Genomic DNA, 21193 nt, shown 5'->3' on the forward strand with positions numbered 1-21193 from the left:
CTTCGGCGCGACTGGGGCGCGATCGCTGCGCGTGAACGCTGCGCGTACAAGCATCTGTCATATATGGATAGTGTAGGGGGAGGGGCGAGGTAGGGTCAGCTGGGAGGCGGGGCAGAGGTCAGGGCAGGGAGGGACAGCAACAAAGCACAAAATGGCAGCTGGTCAGTAAATGAACCTGAAATGGAGGTACAGCCTGAAACGCGACGCTATGCACAAAATAAACACATGTGTGCAAGCACAAGACAATCCTCCTGGCTGCGCGTTTTAAACAGTGGCACAACGCTAATTAATTACTGTGCACTAAATGGTTCCAGAGCGTCTAGATTATTTCAAGCGCTACGAGTATTAATTAATTAATGCAGACGAGCGGCTGAAATGTAATAGAGCTCGTGGGCGCTGCGAGGTCAGTACGGTAAAGGCGCGCTGCGTTTACACAGCTGATGGAAAGGATATGCTTCTGGGCGCTGCGAAGTCTCTACAGTGATGGCGCGCAGGCAGTCAGGGCAGTGCAGAGACAGGAGGGGCGATGCGGGTGAGCGTAAGCAAATCGGCAATTAAGAGCAGCGAAAAATGCAGGTGAGCACTACGATACCAAATGTGTTCAGTGCTGGGAGCTGCGAGGGGAGCGACCGTAGCTGAGGGAGTCAGGGTGGTACGGCCATTCAATGCTGTCGAACGCCATTGAGGCGTTCAGCGCCATCAATTCTGCCTGTGTGTCCCCCACGCCCTCAGTCATATGCAGCACGCCATAAAGGCAATGCAAATTATGCCTGGTGTTTCTGTGCGGCATGAAACCCAACTGGTCGACATGTATCAGATCTGGCAGGACCGGGAGCAATCTGTCTGCCAGGACCTTGGCCAACATGTTCGCCTCAGCATTGATGAGCGAGATTGGTCGGGAGGAGGAGCAACAATCGGCCAGTTTGCCGTCCTTGTGGATGACCACAATCGTGGCCTCTCTCTGGTCAGGCGGTAACGTACCCACTTGGCACGCTTCTAAGTACATCTGGAGGAGAGGACCTGGGATGACGTTCGCCTGTCTCTTGAAAATCTCAATCGGGAGCCCGTTGGGACCCTGTGCCTTCCCGGACTGTAGGGACTTGTGCCCCACCCCTATCACCTCTCCAGTCAAAGCCGTCTCCAAGCTATCCCTCTGCGACTGGAACAGAGTGGGAAGCACAAAATCGCGGAGGAATTCCTCAGTCTTGCGTCGTCCTTGTACATACCGGGGTGTAGTCCCTTTTGAAGTATGATGCGAACACGTCCGCAATGTCCGTATTGGTGGACACTAGGGATCCCGACTTATCCTGCACCACAGCCACCCAGGAGAGCTCCCTATCTCTGCGTTCAAGCCATGCCAGGAGCTTCAGGGCTTTATCTCCAACATCATAGATCCAGTGTTGTGTAGCCAGGGAATAGGCTCGCGCCTCACCCCCCGCTAGGGCCCTAAGCTCTTTCTGCTTAACAGAGCATGATAACTGTCTATTGAGGATGCAACATCTGCCCTACTTTCAAGATTAGTTATCTCATCTTCAAGCATCCTAATCTGTATGAATTCCTCCTTCTTTTTGGCCCCGATGAAGGCCTGTGCCTGCCCTCTCAAGATGGTCTTGTACGCCTCCCAGAGTGTGATATGTGATGCTACTGATCCCCGATTTTCTTCAAAATACAGCTGAGAGCCCTCCATGAGTTTGTCTCCTATTTTATCATCCCGCAGGTGCCACGGATCTATCCATGGGAACGCTGCCCTGTTGACAACTGGCCCCTTCAAAAGAACACTCACCAGGGAGTGGTGAGAGAGACCCCTGGCTATTATATGGGGTTCCGAATATGCACCCAATTTATCAGTGCACACCAGCAGGTAATCCAATCTGGAGAAGGACCCATGCCTGGCCGAGTAGAACGTGTACTGTCTCAAAGAGGGGTGAGGCACCTGCCATAAGTCCCAAGGCCCTAGGCTTCCAGAAATCCTTGCAGTCCCTGCTCCCCCTTAAATCCCTGACCCCGCCCGATCTATCCAGGTCAGCATTCATAACAGCATTCATTTCTCCAACCACCAGGAGTGTCCCCAGGGGAAGATTTGTCAGAAAGGAGCCCAATCGTTCGTAGGTCTTGGAGTGGAGGCCCGGCGGGACATAGCAGGAGCAGAATACAGCCATCCATCTCTCCCACCCACCCGCCACCATGCAGCCCGAGTCGTTAGTCCACCCACCAGAGATCACCATAGGGAAGGACTTACGCATTAAGATACCCACACCCCTGGACCCAGAGGTGAATCCCGAGTGGGCAGCCATCTTGTACTCAAAGCGGTCTAACGCTTTACATCTGTTGCCGCGCAGGTGCGTCTCCTGCAGGAGAACCACATCAGGGTAGTGTCGCTTCAGTAAAGTCTGTTTAATCTTATTGCCCAAGCCATTGACATTCCAGGTCCAAATCTTAACCCACCCTGAATTAGTGTCTCCCCAACTCCACAAATAAACCCTGCTGCCCTTTATTGTGCCACTGTCAACTTCCCCCGCCAAAGGACTGACCAAGTAATGAGCATAATAAACCTGTCCCTAAGAAACAGCCCCCCTCCCCTCCCACCCACACGTTTCCCCAACACCCCAATCCCCCAACTCCCCCCTCCCTGCCGCCCTGCCTGGTGGGCCTCTAAACACCCACCAATAAAACTTGCAGAGAGCCTGTCACCCTGATACCACAACTAGAACCATGTAAGAGGAAACGTGGGAGCGCTGACCTAAGAAAGATGCATACGGTCCATGACGGATCACACCTCCCCTCTTGATATACAACCCCCAGCGTCCCACCTTCAACAGTGTACCCCATCCCCTGGCCATCATCCAGTCCGGAACCAGGTCAGTGGGCAGACTCAGTCAATGTCTCTCAGCAGGTTCACGGAGGGAGTAAATCCTTGACCCCCCTACCACCAGGGAGCTAAACAACCGGGCCACCCATCCCTTCAACCAAAAGTCAAAGTCCGATCAGAGCCATAGAGTGAGCTCAGCAAACCTTCACCATACCAGAGTCACTCTGCCTGCTGTCGTTCGCCATCACTGGAAACTTGCAATGCCTCCCGACCCACCTCCCAGTCACCTCGGTTCACCTGCGTTTCTTGCCGCTTCCCCTGCCGACCAACAGTGCCGCCAGCCTTCCATCCAGTTGGCGGCGTACGTCGGTGTGTCAGAGAAGAAGGCTTTTTCTCCATCTAGAACCTTGAGCCGTGCAGGGAACAACATCATGTACTTGACACCTTTATCTCGAAGCGCCCTCTTTACCCCATCAAAGGAGCACTGTTGTCGCTGCACCTAGAGCGTGAAGTCCGGAAAAAAGCGAATGATGGCATTGTCAAGGTGTAGGTCCCCGTGGACACGTGCTGCCTGCATTATGGCATCTCGGTCCCTGTAGTTGAGGATGCGGCAATGATTGTGCATGGAGGTGCTCCTGGCCTAGGCTTGCCTCCCAAGGCCCTGTGCGCCCGCTCAACACAAAAGAAGTTTGAGACGTTTGTGCTTCAGGTGATGCAAAATAAGGTCCTCTACAAAGCAGTCCGTCGCGGGCCCCTCCAAATCCTCCGACACCCCCACTATGCGAATGTTGTTTCACCGAGACCGGCCTTCCTGGTCCTCCAGACGGGCTAGAATGTTGGCCTGGTTCTTGGTGAGCACGGCAACCTGTTCCTCCAATTGCTTCGTCTTTGCCTGGAGCCCACCTATGCCGGTCTCCACCGCTGCAACCTTTTCTGACATTTTACAGAAGTCCGCCTGCAGGATGTTCACCTCCTCTGTCACGGAATCCAGTTTTAGCTCCATGGTGGCACGAAAATCTTTGATGGCCCTCATTATGTCCTTCAGGGAAGGGTTTGGGCCCCCACTGCCATGGTCGTCACCTTGGCCGCCACCCGTTGCACTCCGCTCCAGGGTCATCGCCACCGTGTACCTTTCTATCGGGTTAGTTTGACCCGGTGCTCTATTCCGATCCATTATGGGCCCGGCTCCCTGGACACCGACTGGCCAGGAAGCCCCTCTTGCAACTGTTTTCTCTTCCTCTGGGACCCGCCGAACTAGGTGTACTGCGCGGGGCCTCCAAGTCTCTGCCCCCCTTCCCCCACATATAGGTTCGTTGCTGCAGCTGGCTCTCAGAGCCTTCAATCGCTCCTGCCCTGTAGCGGCGCTCAGTCCTGGTCAAGCGGGACGGCACCGGATACTCAAGCGGGGAGACTTTCTATGGGCTGCGGGCTCCAGGCCCAATGTCAGTGTCCAGACGCCGTGAAGACCGCGCTCCAGCAGAAATCGTCCCCGTCAGGCCAATGAGAAGGAGCCCTTCCCACTGCTGTGTACTTACGCTGCCCTGGACCTCCCACCTACACCATGCACCATCAACCGCCCAGGTTGCAGGGCACTCAGCCTTCACGAGGCAGCCGACATCCGCCGGCCGTAGCTCGCTGTTCAACGCGGGTTCACCCCCACACCAAGCGCCACTTGCATCAATTCTCCTTACAATTCTTGATCTGCACCCAGGCTCTTCACAGAGGCGACAATGCCGGGGGCCACTCCACTGGGGTGCAGTTCTCCTGTCCAAGAGGCCGGATTTGCCTCACGATTGCAGGGGAGCCACCGCTCAGAGCACTCGCCATCTTAGGGTTAACCCGGCCTATCTCCTCCGTTCCCCCGTTTACCTCCTGGGATGCTCAAGGCTGCTGAAAATCACCATCGCGGACAACTGACCCGCTCCCACAGCCATGGGTGCCCTCCATGGTCGCTGCGGTGTGCGGATAATGCTGGATTTTCAGGGGAATAATTAGGTCTCTAGCGCAGCACTCGTACTACGCCTTCATCTTCCCCGGCTGCAGGTCACGCCCCCTCATTATAACATACTTAAGTAATTGTTTAATTAATATTCACCCCCTGTATTCACCCCCTACTTTTCCTGTACCTTTTATCCTTCCTCCTTCTGCTTCCTCCCTGCCCTTAACAAGCATCTGAATCTGTCCTGGTTGTGCAATATTTATTTCTATCATCGCAACATTCTTATTAATATGTATTAATTGTGTACTACTTTGACTAACTCATCTCTCCTATCCCCTAACATTGACTCTCTATCCCTCTCTATCTACCCACCAGTTTTTTTACTCCTTCTCTTCTCATCTTTTCTCCTCTTTTTCTCCCCAGTCTCCGATCATGTCCCCCAAATCCCCTCCTCACTCCCCTTGTCCCTGCTATCTCAGAAATTGCCCCAACTCATGGAAAAACTCATACCCGTCTAAGCTATCCAAACAATTTTAAACATAAATTATTGATACGTCACCCTGAAACATTATTATTTGACACCTGCCACAGCCTCTCCTCTCCTATGAAAACTAACTTCATTTTCGACTCTAATCGCCCCTCCAAATGGAAAAACACTTTCCTTCTCCACCTTACAATCTCTAAATCTAGGAAAACTCCTTATGGATTCATATTGTCTACGTCCCCATTATTGGCCTTTCCCTGTGAAATCGACATTTCCATATTTAAAACTGGTAATATCCTCATTCAAGCCTCTGAATACCACCTCAACATCTTTGATAACCATTTCAGTACCTTGTCCTACCAACTCTCAAAACCAGTTCGCAACCATTCTTCAACTCAAAAGCCCGATTTCCTTAAGTCTCCTCACACCCCCCAGGTTCTGACCATCTCTCCCCTACTCATCACAACCACACATACCGTCATGCCAATTCTTACTATCTAACGGCCGAGCCCCTATTATCCTTTCTCTCTACTTCTAACCTTACTCCCCGTTACCGGCCCATACACCTGGGATATCCTACCAATCCAACATCTCTCACTTCCACTCTCTGTTTTCCTCTCCTTCCACGCGGTCTGACTGAGTGACTGATCTAACTTCCTCCACACAGAATTCCTTGTCCAATTACCTAAACTCTGTTCAGACTCCCTACCTCGGCCTCACTCCCCCTCGGCACAGATTTTCTTCCCCCGTCAACTCGGAGCCCGCCACCTCCCCCCTCCTTTGCAACTGATTTCACCCCCCTACGCACAGTTGATTTCTTTCCCATGTCAACTTAGAGCCCACATCACCCTCCTCCTTCATTGCAACTGATTCCCCCCTCAATCTTATAGCACAGAAACTAACTAACATTGAATGCAATCTCTCAACCAGGAGTACTGAACTCACTCGACACAGAGAGGTTTACAACGCCCTCAAACTTCAAGACCTTCCCCAATCACTCTGACTCCTTTTGTTCTTACTCCCTAAACATCTCCCAGCAAAACCGATGGAGAACCACACCCCTTCACAGTCAAACACATAGACCACTCCGTGATGTGATCTAACTCTCCTCCTCTGACCTAATTAACCTATGTAACTCCTACCTACCTAAATCTTTGATGACTGATCCTCCACTCCCTTACACCAACATCCCTGTGATAGTGGGTACTAACAGAACCCTTTCCTCACCCATCTCCCCGAGACCCCAAACTCAACTTACCATTATCCACTCTTACAAACCTACCAATGACAACATAAATCCCCTTTTCTGCATGCTTGTTAACTGCCGATTGGCAGTCCGACATGCAACGCAAATATCAGAAACCATCCTCTCTGAGGTTATTGACATCGCCATCCATACTGAAACCTGGCTCAATGACCTCTCACTGGCTATTCTTGACTTATTCATTGCCCCGGTTACTCCATCATTAGGAAAGACAGACCCGACAGAAAAGTGGGTGGATTCGCTATTATTTATAAAAACAAACTTCAGCTCACCCTTGTCAAGAACACGGACCACCTAACCTTTGAATACCTTGGCGCTGAACTCACTTTGCAGAACTCTTCCTTGATTCGACGTCATAATATTTGCCCCCCTCCAGGTGAACATCTTCTCTTCGCTGATGAATTATCTGACCTTCTTACACAATCCTCACTTTCCAACTCGAAAAATCTCTTATGAGATTTTAACATCCACTGGAATAATGCGGAGGATCACACAGTCATGCATCTCTTCAACCTTCTAGATATGAACGACCTTAAGTAACTATGCCACCTTCCTACCCACACCAAAGGGGTCACTCTCAACGGCATAATTTCCAACAGTGACTTGGCCTCCCTTTCTAACATCATCCCCATCGACTGACCTGAGCATCACCTCATTCTGTTTAAGATCACAACGAATGCCCTGACCCCCTACAAAAATTATCAAAACCATGAAATGGACCAGAAACCTTAATCAAATCCCCCCGGGCGAATTTGTTTCTAAACTCCAAGCTCAACTTCTTTCCACCCCCTCACCCAAAACGCTGATGAGCTCACTGAACACTTCAATAACACTGTTAAGGACGGCCTGGACCAAATAGCCCCTCTCAAGCTGAAACAAAGCAAAATTCAATCTAAATTGTGCTCCAATTTAGATCTCAATAACAAACGACGATCACTAAGACTGGCTGAAAGAACTTGGAGACAACACCACTCTCATCTCGCCCTCGTCAGATCCGAGAGATCAACCTATAAGAAACACATTTTCAATGAGGAGGCAACCTTCTTTGGAGCTCAACTTGATCATGCCAAAAATAGGCCCAGAAAATTGTTTAACATTGTCAGGAAACAATCATCTTCTACCCACCCAGAGCTGATGGCTTCAACTAAGAGATACAAGGAAATTGCTATCTTCCTGGTGGATAAAATTGCCCAAATAGATAAATCCTTCCATCTAATTCAGGTCCTGCCCAACATGCCGTAGATGTAAGCATGAGCGCTAAATCCGCTCCGATCGCGGATTTTGCGAATTTTCGGTAAATTCGCGATCCGCGAACTCTCGCGAATTTGCCGAAAATTCGCAATCCGCGAGCGGCGGATTCCGGGGGCAAAAGTTCAACCATTCCTGGTCTGTTGTAACTAATTTACGATGGCGCCGGCAAGCTGCCAGCGCCATCCTAAGATAGCTACTAAATTGGCTTCAACAGGAAGCTCTAATAGATAAGATAAAGCAGGTCATCGAGCGCCTGCTTTATTTAATCTATTAGAGCTTCCTGTTGAAGCTAATTTTGTAACTATCTTAGGATGGCGCTGGCAGCTTGCCGGCGCCATCGTAAATTAATTACTACAGACCAGGAATGGAATTATACCGTTGTGGAGGCTGGGCAGGTGTGCCTTCTTCCCAAATATACCGTCAAAAATCAGCTGTGACGCTGGACAAAGGCCTTTGCATCTTTGACCTTCACGAGCGCAATCCCCGTGCTGTTATGTGGCCAGGGGCTTCTGTCTCTACATCTGCTGCTCTGATCAGTCTCTGACCTTGTATACACACAAGAGCCATGTGCACTCGCATGGAAGCGCCGTCCGTTTGGCCCCGCCCACACACTCGCGGTGTGCACCGTCTTCCCGCCATTTACCCACTATGATGGGCAGATCACTCAAGGGACCCCTGCGCCCTTCGGCGCGATTGCATAGTACCACACACCTGGCCGCTGTAGACAACTCTCTGCCACTTTAAGCAGCTGTAGTGTAGTAAAAGCACTATACATTTACCCAACGAGGTAGCACTTACTGATCATCCAGTAGAAAGTACTCCAGTTGAGTAGAGGTATGGCACAAAACGGTGGCGTCTTCTTGAATAAATACGAAGGGCAGGGTTCAATCTGGCACGATGGTCCACTCCTGGCATGGAAGCCACGCCCCCAAATCCGCCGATCCGCCAAATCCGCGGATTTTGCGGATCCACGATCCGTGAATCCGCAAATTCGTGAATCGTGGATCCGCAAAATCCGCCCATGCTTACGTAGATGCTGCCATAGACTTACCTCCCCTGTCGACATCGCCACTACCACCTAATCCTTCCACTCTCCTACCCGTTCAATCTTCCTCTGATGACATCCTTTCAAACTTACAGCTGAAAAATAATGCCTCAGGGCATTATTTCCATCCTGTGACTAAACATGAAGTCTTTAACATCATTGCTAAACTAAAGCTGACTTCACACAACAAAGACCCTCTCCCTTCTAACCTTGTCCAGGATCTAAACACATAATTGACCCCTACTGGACTACTATCATTAATACCTCCCTTACCACGGGATGTGTCCCCGACTCCCTCCAACTCGGACAGATCACTCCCATTCTTAAAAACCTCACTGCTGACCCTAATGACCCTAACAATCTCCTCCCTATCTCTAACCTCCCACTTCTTTCTAAAGCCCTGGAAAAATGTGAACTGCTTCAATTGGACAATCACATAAGCAATTTCAACTTACTTGACTCCTTGCAATCCGGCTTCAGGAAAGGCTGCAGTACTGAAACCGCCATGTTTAACACAGTGGATGATATCCACTGTTCCCTCAACAATGGTGAGACCTGCCTACTTATACTCCTCGACCTCTCTGCTCCCTTTGATACTGTTATCCATTCTTCCTTACTTAATTCGCTTAAAGCTCGCTTTGGCCTTAATGGTACGGTCCTCAAATGGTTTGCCTCTTTCCTCCAGTACGGAACTCAACAAATCAAAATCAAAGACTGCCTTTTTAATCCTACACCTGTCCTCCTGGGTGTCCCTCAGGGCTCTATTCCCTTCCCCTCTCTCTTCAACCTCTTTATGGAACCCCTTACCCTCATTCTCAAGCAAGCTGGTATCAACTATCATTGCTACGCTGATGACACCCAACTTTACTATAAGATCAGATCCCCATCTGATGTACTTCATCTTAATACCTTGAATAAGATCCAATCCTGGTTCCACTCCAACCATCTCAAACTGAACCCCTAAAAAACTGAAATAATTCTCTTCTCTCCAAAAAAACAGCCGGCTCCCCATCCAAGGCTGGATCTCAGACCTTAATGGCCTCAATTGTTCCCTCTCCTTATCGAACTCAGTGAAATCACTTGGTTTCACTATTGATAAAAACTTAAATCTAAATGACCAGATAAAAAAGTTGGCTAAAGGAGCTCTTTTCACTCTCCGACATCTCAAGGAAATCAAACCCTTCATTCCATATGACGACTTCAAATGGGCTGTCCAATCACTTGTCCTCTCGAAAATTGACTATGGTAACGCTATTCTCACCGGAACCCCCAAAGTTCACCTAGCCCCCTTAGATCTGTGCTCAACCTAGCTGCCAGGCTCATCACTGACTAAGAGATTTGACCACATCTCCCTAGCCCTGAAAGCTCTTAATTGGCTATCCATTGAAGGAAGATGTTTCTACAAGACAGCATGCATTATGCATAAAGCTCTACACCAACAAACACCTGTACCTTACAAACAAACTCAATAAAGCGGGCTGCTCCCGAATGATGAGAATCACGAATGCACTCCCCTCCTCTCCCCCCCCCTGCTAATACAGAAAACCACCCAATCTCGCTCCTTCTCCGGGAACGCCCCAATCATCTGGAATGCTCTCCCTAGGGACCTGCGCTGTAACCCCTCCTACCTCAGCTTTAGAAAAGACATGAAACATCACCTTCTCAACACCTACTAGGGTCCTTGACACCCCTCTGACCTTACACTCTGCTATTTTGATTTTCCTTTCCTCACCTCCTGGCTCTCACCTTCCTCCACCCTCCAATCTGTTACATATCACACTCTTTTCTCTTACCTCCCCCACTTTTCCCCAACCCCCGTCTCCTACCCAACTCGTCCTATATCTCTCTGTGTATACTCTCTTCACTGCCCTAAATTGTTCTCACCCATTTTTAACTAATTATGCTTTACCTGTTATCATGCCAAAAATGTTATACACCCCAGTACCTAATTTGTTACCTGCACCTGCATTTGTTTTGGTTACCTTGTAAATTCTCTCTTCTTGGCTGACTCTACTCATGTATAGTGTTTTCACTCTGCCCCTTTTTAACTTAATGTTATTATTTTTCATGTATGTGTTTATTTGATGAACAACAAATTTTGTCTTGTACTGCTTCTGATCATGTAAAGTGCTCTGATACCCCCGGGTCTAGTCAACCTTATATAAAACCTTTCAAATAAATAAAAATGAGGCATACCCCATACGCAATCACAGCGTGTGCTTGAGTGTTATCATGTGAAGCTTCCTTTGGTTCGGCTGGCTGTCACCCTAAGGATCTTGAAATGAGACGTGATGTCATTTTTAATATGTACAGAGTCTGATGTACTTGGCTCAGCTTCACCTATAGAATCTACTTTAATGATGGTCCTGGTGAGCTACCAGAAGCTCCTGAGCTACTCATTTTTAGACTCATGTTCTAAAATATTACACCTCAAAGGCATGCCCACGGTTTGGGAGGATTATGACAATGCTAACGTTAGACACTGACCCTGCAGTGGTAAGCAACTACAGGCCTATAACACTGCTTCCTCTTTTCGCCAAGGCACTGGAGAAGTATGTAAATGTGGTCATCACTGACTTCATTGAGGCTACTAACGCTCTTCATCCCAGCCAATCAGGGTTTAGAGCAAATTATAGTACAGAAATGGCCTTATTGGAAGTCACTGAAACTATCAAAGCCACCCTTGATAGAGGAGGCAAGGTAGTATTGATACTGCTGGACCTCTCGGTGATTTTTGATACTGTGCCCAAAGGACGACTCCTACAGAGACTCAGTGAATGTGGCATTGGGGGCACAGTTTTCAGGTGTTTTTCTTTTTTACGGAAGGCCGTCAGCAATCTGTCTGGTCCCCCCCTTTCTCAGGGGAAATTCCACCGCTGAATGTTGGAGTGCCTCAAGGCTCAGTTTTGAGTCCAACTTTATTTAATATTTATATGGCACCGCTGGCACCCCTAGTTGAACAACAAGGGGCAAAAGTTATAACTTATGCCAATGATACCCAGTTGTTCACTTGTGAGAAGGACGAGCCGTTTAATGATAATTCAATTTATCTATACCTGACTAAAATGTTTGACTGGTTCCGAGAAAACCAACTGTCCTGTAATTCCGCAAAAACTGAAATAATCTTCTTTGGACGTACCCCGGCTGATGAATGGCAGAATTGGTGGCCCCAGGATCAGCCTCCACCTTTTTGTCCAGTTACCTGCGTGAAAAACCTTGGAGTCATGCTTGACTAGGATTTTTCCATGAAGTCGCAGGTTCAATCTACGGCTTCGTACCACTGCTCCCCTTGTCCCATAGGAAAACTGTGGTCCAAGCCTTGATTACAACAAGGCTGGATTATGCAAGTGCGTTATACCTGGGCATCCCAAATTATTCATTGGGCCGCCTACAGGTAGTCCAAAATGCGGCCGCCATAACTATTTCTCTGGTAGGGCCCAGGACTCACATGACGACTCATTTAAAAGCTCTGCACTGGCTCTCAGTGAAAAATAGGATTAAAGTTAAGTCTCTTGTACTGGCCTTTAAGACACTTCCATAACAGTTCGGCACAGTACATCAGAAAGGGAATTATACCCTATAACCCAGCCAGGACTTTGAGGTCATCGACCCAACATTTGCTACCGGTTCCTAAATTCATCCGGACTAGAAAGGCAGGACGTTCCTTCCAGGTGGTAGCTGGAAGATTATGGAACGCTCTGCCTCTCTCCCTCAGTCAAGAACAAGAGCTTCTCAGTTTCAGGCACCAACTTAAAACCTGGCTGTTCCATCAGTAATGGGGACTTGTTAGGATGAGATTGCATAATGTTTCTCTTTCAAGGGGGACCTGTTAGCACCGGGCCACTCCCTGGAGTAGCCGTGCGCTTTATAAATTCCCCATAACAATAACATTAACATTTCCTAAGGCACTGTGTCTCAAGATAAGGCACAAAATCACTATACCAAAATATTGTCAACTAAGAAAGAGCTTCACCCAATACGTGAGTTCGAGGATGGAACTAGAAAATATTATGACATGTTATCACGAAATGTAAAAGGTACAACACAGACTAATTGAATTTAGAGACTGAAGGGTTACATGGAAATCAATTGCCCTAAAGAATAAAACAGCATCCCTACTACCACAGGAAAAGAATCATGGGAGATCTCAGGAGATTGGCCCACCCCCAAAAAAAGGGAGTTTATATAGGAAATGTACCAAAAGACAAGCATGGAAAGTGCAGAATCATCATGACGGGAGCAAATGAAATACAGTTTCAACGAATTAGAATAAAGACTTTAGAATCATCATACAGCCTCACCACTCAAGCACTCTCCCACTGTGCGAGTTTTGATTCAGTCCCTATCACCTAGTGTCCTAGGTGTCAGAACAAAGGCGTTGCATAAGAAACAGTGAAGTACTGTGAATGAATGCAATACTGCGTATGGAAACTCAGTCCATGGAGATACAATACAATACTGAGCCCACGCTAGCTCTTCTTCGAGAACAGTATCCATCTGGAATAATCAAACATGACTTGCGTGACTACGTGCAGCAGAAACAGAGCACAAACATAATGAGACATTCATTCTTAACAAGATGGCGTTAAGGCCTAACATAAGCCGGGGACATGCACTTTAACAGTTCATATAAAATCATTTTAAAAGCAAAAGCACCATGTCAGTGTACACAATTGTGGATTGTTTTTCTGCACTCTGTTAATAATGTAATATTTGAATAACATGCAAAAGCTTCCTCAACTATATAAATGCACTGGTAATAGAATGCATGGCCAGCTTTTGACTTCGGCTAGCTCAAGCACAGTCTTTTTTATACTAGATTGAAAGAACAAAACACACAACAACTCTTGTCACAGCTGCTCAACGTCAAACACACAACCAAACTGAAACCACTCACAAAACGGGCACAAACGGTGAAGTCCCAGAAGGTGAAGTCCCAAGAGGAGAAGTCACCTTACAGGGTAAGACAGCGTTCACTCAGCAAATGGTCAAAGCCTTGCACTCTCCCCTCACGAGTGACAGCATCACACTGCACCATTGTTGCCCTCATGAGACCGTCTGCACATGGGCATACCAAACCGAAAAGTGGAGCTTTTTGTGAAAACAGCTTGCAAAATCCCTCCCACTCATGTTGTCCTCTGCCAGACAGATGCAAAGCCATGCCAAGCAGTCAGCTATCCGTTATGGTCTAGAATGTCATTCCAGCACAAGAAGAATGTATTAAATCACAGACACAGCGCTCCAGTCTTCACCGTAACATTCATACACGTGGACTCCATACTGCAGGCGTTACAAATGCCTCTTCCGGTCCTCTAAGACCCGAGGGGCATTTTGGGGCATATTATCAAGGACCAGTGTTAAAATTATCGCTGTTTTATCGGCGGTAAACTGCCGAAAAAAACGGCGATAATGGGCTTGATAATACGCACTTGTTAATTCCCATTGAAGCCCATGTTTTGGTATTAACATAGGCTTTTATGGGAATTAACAAGGGCGTATTATCAAGCCCATTATCGGTCCTTGATAATATGCCCCTGAATTATCAAAACTCGGCGATAAAATTATCGGCGCTTTATCGGCAGACAACTGCTGCTAAAGTGGCGATAAGGGGCTTGATAATATGCCCTTGTGAATTCCGATAGAAACCCAGGTTAGATGTATAATCTGGGTTTCTATTGGAATTCTATAGAGCATATTATCAAGCCCCAAATCGCCACTTTAGCGGCAGTTTCCTGCCGATAAAGCGGCGGTAATTTTATCGCCGATTCTTGATAATTTGCCCCAGAGGGCCTAATGATGAGTTAAGGGTTACACGTGTTCACTGTACGCACAGGTGTTTGCCCAGCGAAAGGGACTCTGAAGTGTGCATTAATTATCGTGCCTTGCTGCTTTTCCAATAGCAGATTTCAAAGGTGAAACTTGCCAACATTTATTTGGGAGAAAAAAAAAAAAAAACACGTGGCAAAATAAGCCAAATTCCCCGTTATGCCTCGTTTTGGAGTGACAAGTGGAAAAGGAGGTATTTACCATACACAGCACATAACTCACCTCGAGGTAAAGGACTAACTTCCACACATCTTTCTAAATTCTGACCCATTTGTAATCAGGCACTCTTTAGCACAAGCGTTTACCTAAGGAACTGTTATTACCCAAGCAGTATTTGGCTTTAGCAGCCTTTAGACCCTGGGATTGAATTCTTCAGATATGCATGCTGCTGGCAGATAGTTCCAAAGGCAGTCTGAGGTGAAAAAAATGATCAGTGTTCCATGAATTAAACGTTCATTCGATAACTTCCCAAAGTCTAAGTCTATGAGCCCCTCCCTCCAAGCACCCACGGCCACACACACAAAATACACTCTCATCAAAGTACAGAACCTGCCTTTTGAAATCAAATTAGTCGCTGATACTGACTCTTCGACCAAATCGTTTTCGGAAGTTGACTGCTGCTCTGGTCAGAAATGTAGAAATCGCGTAGCACTGTGGGACGGATGGGTGGACTTCCCTCACTGAAGATGTTATCTCAAGGACACCGGGCAAGGACTGTTTCCCCCAGTGGCTAGGCCTGGTGCCCTGAGTTGTAAGATGATGTTATGTTTCCTAATAAAGGGCATTATTGCATGCATCAACCAGACCCACAGAGGCTTAAACAAACGTGACGCTTTAGTTAAAGCTGTATGCTCGAAGGTCTTGGGTATCCCTCGCCTTTGCTGTTGAACAGTGAAGGATGAAAAGGGTATCAAGCGTGAATAGTGTCCCATAACCTTATAATTGTAGAGGTCTGACATCTTGTATTTATAATTGGCCCCTTAAGCTATACAGACATCCACACTTCTAATGCTGTGTCGCCTACATGCATCCCTAACAACTCAAAGGAGCTCGCCCCAAAGAGGAAAAGGTGGGATCAAAGCATATTTCTGCACCTGAAGCTAATAAGCTGAAGAAGGTGGCTAGAACTGAGTCTTCCATGCAGAAAATGGACGCTACTTGTCAGAGACTGGAATGTTTTCTTGAGTCTCACTTACAGCCAGAACTACGAATGTACCTGCTACTTCTGTTGCTTCTCCTCTGTTTTTCATTGGTCAACGCATTGCACAAATATGTGACAATAGTTGGACCACTAAGAGCAGTAGTTTCAAGTTTCAAGACGTACTTTATTCGGTTAAAAAGGCAATAACCATAAAAGCAACAGATAAAAAGAGATACATTTACAGTGTTGAATAGTACAGCTGTTTGTAAAGGGAGAAGTTTATGTAATACATAGTATATACAGTATTAGATTTCATTTAGACAAATTGATTTCCGATATTTAAAAACCTGTTTAAAAAACTCAGATAATGAAGCAACAGTAAAAACATTGTCCATTTTTTGCAATTCTAAAAACGCTGGGCGACATCTATACAGGTTCATCTCTTTTAGGATAGGGACAATTGGTTTCCTAAGGGGCAGAGTATAAAATGTACAAAAGAATAAAACATGTATATTGGATTGTACAGATAATTCATCACAAGGGCATACAGGCAATTCATTGGACCATGAGTTCATTTCAGGGAAAGTAAATAATCTAAAAACAATATTAAATCTGAAACGTGTTAAGAGGAATCTATCATAATTAGGCATATGTAGGGTTAGGTATGGCTGTAATTTATCTCTGGTTAAAATTAACTGATATGAAGAAACAGTCTTTTTCTTAGTTTCTTCAAGCAGTCTTTTTTCTCTCAGACACTCCATACACAGTTTTTTCAATGTTTTTCTAGGAATGTGTACCATAGTAGACGGATCATCGTAGTATTGTAAGTGGTCTATTACCATCAGGAATGTTCTGATGTAATTTAACCATTCAAGTCCATTTACTTTTCCAAGTTTTAGCACATCCTGTAATATGGCACGATTTAATACACATTCATTTACAGTCCAAACTCTGTGCCACAGAAGAATGGTCTGTATTCTAATTATGTCTGAAATGTACGGCGACCCCAGCTCTGCATGGCAAATAAAAGTCGCTGTACTTTCTGGTATTGACAGGATATGCCGTAAGAATTTATTTTCAACTGTTTGGAGTGCTTTTATGTTGGAGTAACCCCAGAGCCCTGCTCCATACAGTGCCACCGATACACACGTTGCATTATAAATAGTTACAATTTCCCTGATCGTTTTTTCCCCCCATTTTGTTATGAAACTCTTCAGTGCCATTATTGTCTTAGAGAACAGGAGCGTTCTTGCCTTCACCGCACTAGACCAAGAACCAGTCTCGTGGAACAAGATTCCAAGATAAGGGAAGGTGGATGTTCTTTCTAGAAGGGCGTTATTTATATACATCGTTTTATTTGCTTTTTAATGCGTGTGCCACAATTCATTGAGAAAGTCTTGCTACAGTTTATTTTTAGGTCAAGGCTGAGCATAAACTTATTAAAAGATGTTATCAGTTTTTGCAGGGCCATGGGGGTACGGGCCATTAAGACAGCGTCGTCTGCATACAAGAGTGCAGGGACAAATCTTTTTCCAATCTTAGGCATATCCCCACACTCTTGCAACAGACGACTTTCAAGGCCATTTATGTAGATAAGGAATAAAAAGGGGCCAAAACGCACCCCTAGCGTACACCGCGCCCTATTCCAAAAGGCCTACTACATTCCCCCCCTTTTCCATAACGTACAATAGCAGTGGCTACTGAATATAACTCCCTTAAAAATTGAATTATCTGCTTTTCTACGCCCAGCCTTGACATCAGGTCCCATAATTTAGAATGAGACACACAATCGAAAGCCGATGTAAGATCAACAAATGTAAAATACAGACGCTCCTTTTTTATCATAATATATTTCTGCTGGATCATAAATAAATTTAGACCCTGCTCCGTTGTTCCTATACCCTTTTGAAATCCGAATTGTAGGTCGCTTATTACCCCAAACTCCTCTGCCCAGTTTTGTAATTTAGCTAAAATGACTCTACCAAGGATCTTTATTGATGAGTCAAGAAGGGATATTGGCCTATAACAGGCACAGTTTTGTCTGTCTCCCTTCTTGTAAATAGGTACATTAATTGATGTAAACCAAGATAGACTCAGTCCCCTTACTAGGGCTGCATTAAAAAGTTGTACAAGCATCGGGTCCCAGATTTCACTATTGGCCTTGTACAAATCTGCCGGGATCCCATCTGGGCCAGCCGCCTTACTGCCCTTTGTGGCTTCCAGACTTGTTGGGACCTCGGGTAAAGTTACCATCAATTTATGTGCCTCCTCTCCTAACTCATCTACCGAGTTTAAACCTATATCTTGGAGCTCATCTATGGACATGTAAAGAGTGGAAAAGTGTGCAACCCATTCCTCCTCATTAATTGCGATTTCCAATCGAGCTTTAGTATTTTCATAAGGTAGGGGGGCATTTACCACCCTCCAGAAGGCAGATATATCTTTAGTGTGTGAGGCTGCACATAATTCTTCCCATACCACCCTTTTAATGGCATTCTTCCTATCTTTTAGTGCCTGATTATAACTTTTCCTTAGGTTTCTTATCTGAGCAATATCTCGTGGCACCTTATGTATTGCATGTTTAAGTTCTGTAAGGGCCTTGGTACAATTCCTGTCAAACCATCTTGTGCCATTCTTGGACCCATTTTTTGACGCTAATTTAAAATACTCTTTGATAGTGGATGCAATGATATTAAAGTGCTCTATTATGCTTTCACTATCAGAATCTTCGTCCAGACAAGTTTTAAAACTATCGGCACAAGTATTTACCAACTTTTTAAAAAATTCTTCCGGTACCACCTTACTCCACTTGAGAGTATACCCATTCTGCCTCCCTAGCGCCACATCTGGTGCATCCTGCGCTAGGGTCAAATTGTTTCGTCGTGCCACAAAAAGGTTCTCAATCTCGAGTATTTGAGGTAAGTGGTCACTCATTGGTGTGTCCAAAATCTTAAAACTACCTATCTTGTGACCGTAACCATTTGAGCAGAGGCTAATGTCAATGGTAGTGGATGCTCCCCTCCCAATAAAAGTTGATACAAAAGGTGTTGGTTGCTGAGTCATTTCATTTACAAAACCCAAGTCATAATCAAACAATAATTCATTCAATAAGTCCCCAGTTTGAGTATGTTTAAAATGGGAGAGGTTAATGTCCTGCTCTAACATTAAACCACAAATACCATTTTGTACTTTTGTGCGTAATGGACAATTAAAATCACCACCTCCATAAAATCATTACTTCCTTTTCCTTGCTGTCTATTTCACATTGTAAATCATTGGCTAACATTTTCAGAATATCCCGAGACATATTACCTGGGATATTATTATAGAAATTTATAATTACAAGACACAGTCCAATTTTGGTATCTATCACTAATTTATGGTAAAAATCACATTTAGAATAAAAACGTACCTTCTCGTACATTAGACCATTTGAGAGGTACGTGATTAGACCACCCTTAGGTCTCCCATATGCGCCACCTACTGCTGGGGTACAGAATGTTTTCTAGCCATTTACATGTATCGGATCTATAGCCCAGGTTTCTTGAAAGGCCATAATGTCCAGGCCATTTGTAACAGTCTCCCAGGAGGGATTGGTAATTTTTGGTTTCAAACCTGCCACATTCCAAAACATCATGGTACATATGTCTTTATTTAGGTCCATACCACCATTATCTATTTCCCTCCCCTCATTTACAGATGTATTGTTTCTGGGGGTATTAATATGTGCAATGGTTTGCTTTCCATTATTCCTGGTATCTACTCCATTACATTTTTTATTCTCCTTCCCCAAGGTATTAATCACATTTGTGGAATCATTTTTATTCGGTGTTTTTTTTTCACTTTCCTTCCTTGTACTGATATCAAGGGGTGACTGATTTCCACTACTATCCATTGGCTTACTAAGGGTGGATAGGGATAAGGGGGACTGTAGGGTCTCATTGTGTTCTGGATGTCAGTCCACTGCCTCCAATTCGCTAAACCGATTGACGCAGGGGATGGTAAACGGAACATATTGTGGATCCATCCATTCTGCATGTCGGTATCGGTCGGCGTAATGTGATCTCCCCACCCTTCGCTGAATTGAAGTCCAGCCATCGTTTACACCCTCTACCCATGTATTTTGAGTTGGATCCCCAAGCATTTCATGACCCCGCCCTCGCCAAGGATGATTTGAACCCCTCATCCAGCTCCATCTATTATCCGAGGGCTGAGCTGGCATGTAGAAAAAAGAAAGTGGTCTTGCCACAATTGTGACTCCATTATTTCTCTTTGCCCCCAGACAAATATGATCCACTGTTCTAGGATCTTAAAAGGTTACCACCACACAATCTCCTTGAATTCTCTTTTTGGTTTTTCCCACCCAAGGAACCCTCTGCACCATTAAGACATTACTAGTTATGGTTGGTGGAAGGGGATGATTGGAATTTAACCAGTGAAACACCTTATTTTTAAGTGTCCAAAATGATTCCGTGGCCTGGGCAGCCAGTTCAGGAACCCCAGTTAGGATTACCACGTATGGGCATGCATCTGGTGGTAAATTGATCCCTCTACGTTTTTCAATCCTATCTTGTAGAAGTTTATCAGGACTGTGGGTGGGGACATTTAAGGTGTCTGGTTTGTTTGTGTTAACCTCAGTAGTTAGAGTAGATTTAACTGAATTTTTACTTGTCACAGGAGGGCAAGGGTTTAGCAGTGGTGTTTTGGGAGCTGGTTTTTTTACAGGCAGGGTTAAGTGGGCTACTTTTTTAGTCTGGGTCGAACGCAAAGCTTCTAAATCCTTATGTAGGACATTTAGTTGGGTTTCTATTACCAAGAGCTTATTTTCCAGAGGGAGTCAACAAGGATTTAATAAGAGTTTTTAGTGTCGATATAAACAGATCTTCCCTATCTATACTGATGGCTGTACTATTGGGTGTAGTGCTGTTATTAAAAATATCAGCCAGAGTGTCATCTAAGATGGAATCATCAATTGTCAAGGGCATTGTCATAGGGCCAACAACTTCTTTCCCTGTGTCCACTAAGAGCAGTACTGATAACTATTAGTGCAAGAACTGTAAACCCTTTATCCAGCTCCTTCACTCCACTAACTGATCTCAGTGGTTTAGACAGGCAGGGAGAGATAACTAATGGTCTAAACCTAATTAATCCCCACAGGAGCTCTGAGAATATCTCACAAAGAGAATATAACCAAGGGAGGGATATAACTAATCGGATTTGTGGGAGGTCACACTGATCCAGGGCAAGATTTGACTCCATCACGAGGGCAAGATCTTACTCCCATGGTAAATACATCTTGTATCCTATCAAACATCTCTCACCCTCTCCAATGAGAGAGGGATAAAACCCTAGTGAAGGCTAAAACCCAAATGAGTACATGAGAACTAAGTAAAGAAGTAATAGGAGGTAGACAAAGACCCAGACACTATATTTG

The sequence above is a fragment of the Lissotriton helveticus genome, chromosome 2_1, assembly GCF_964261635.1.
Source record: "Lissotriton helveticus chromosome 2_1, aLisHel1.1, whole genome shotgun sequence".
NCBI classification, from domain to species: domain Eukaryota; kingdom Metazoa; phylum Chordata; class Amphibia; order Caudata; family Salamandridae; genus Lissotriton; species Lissotriton helveticus.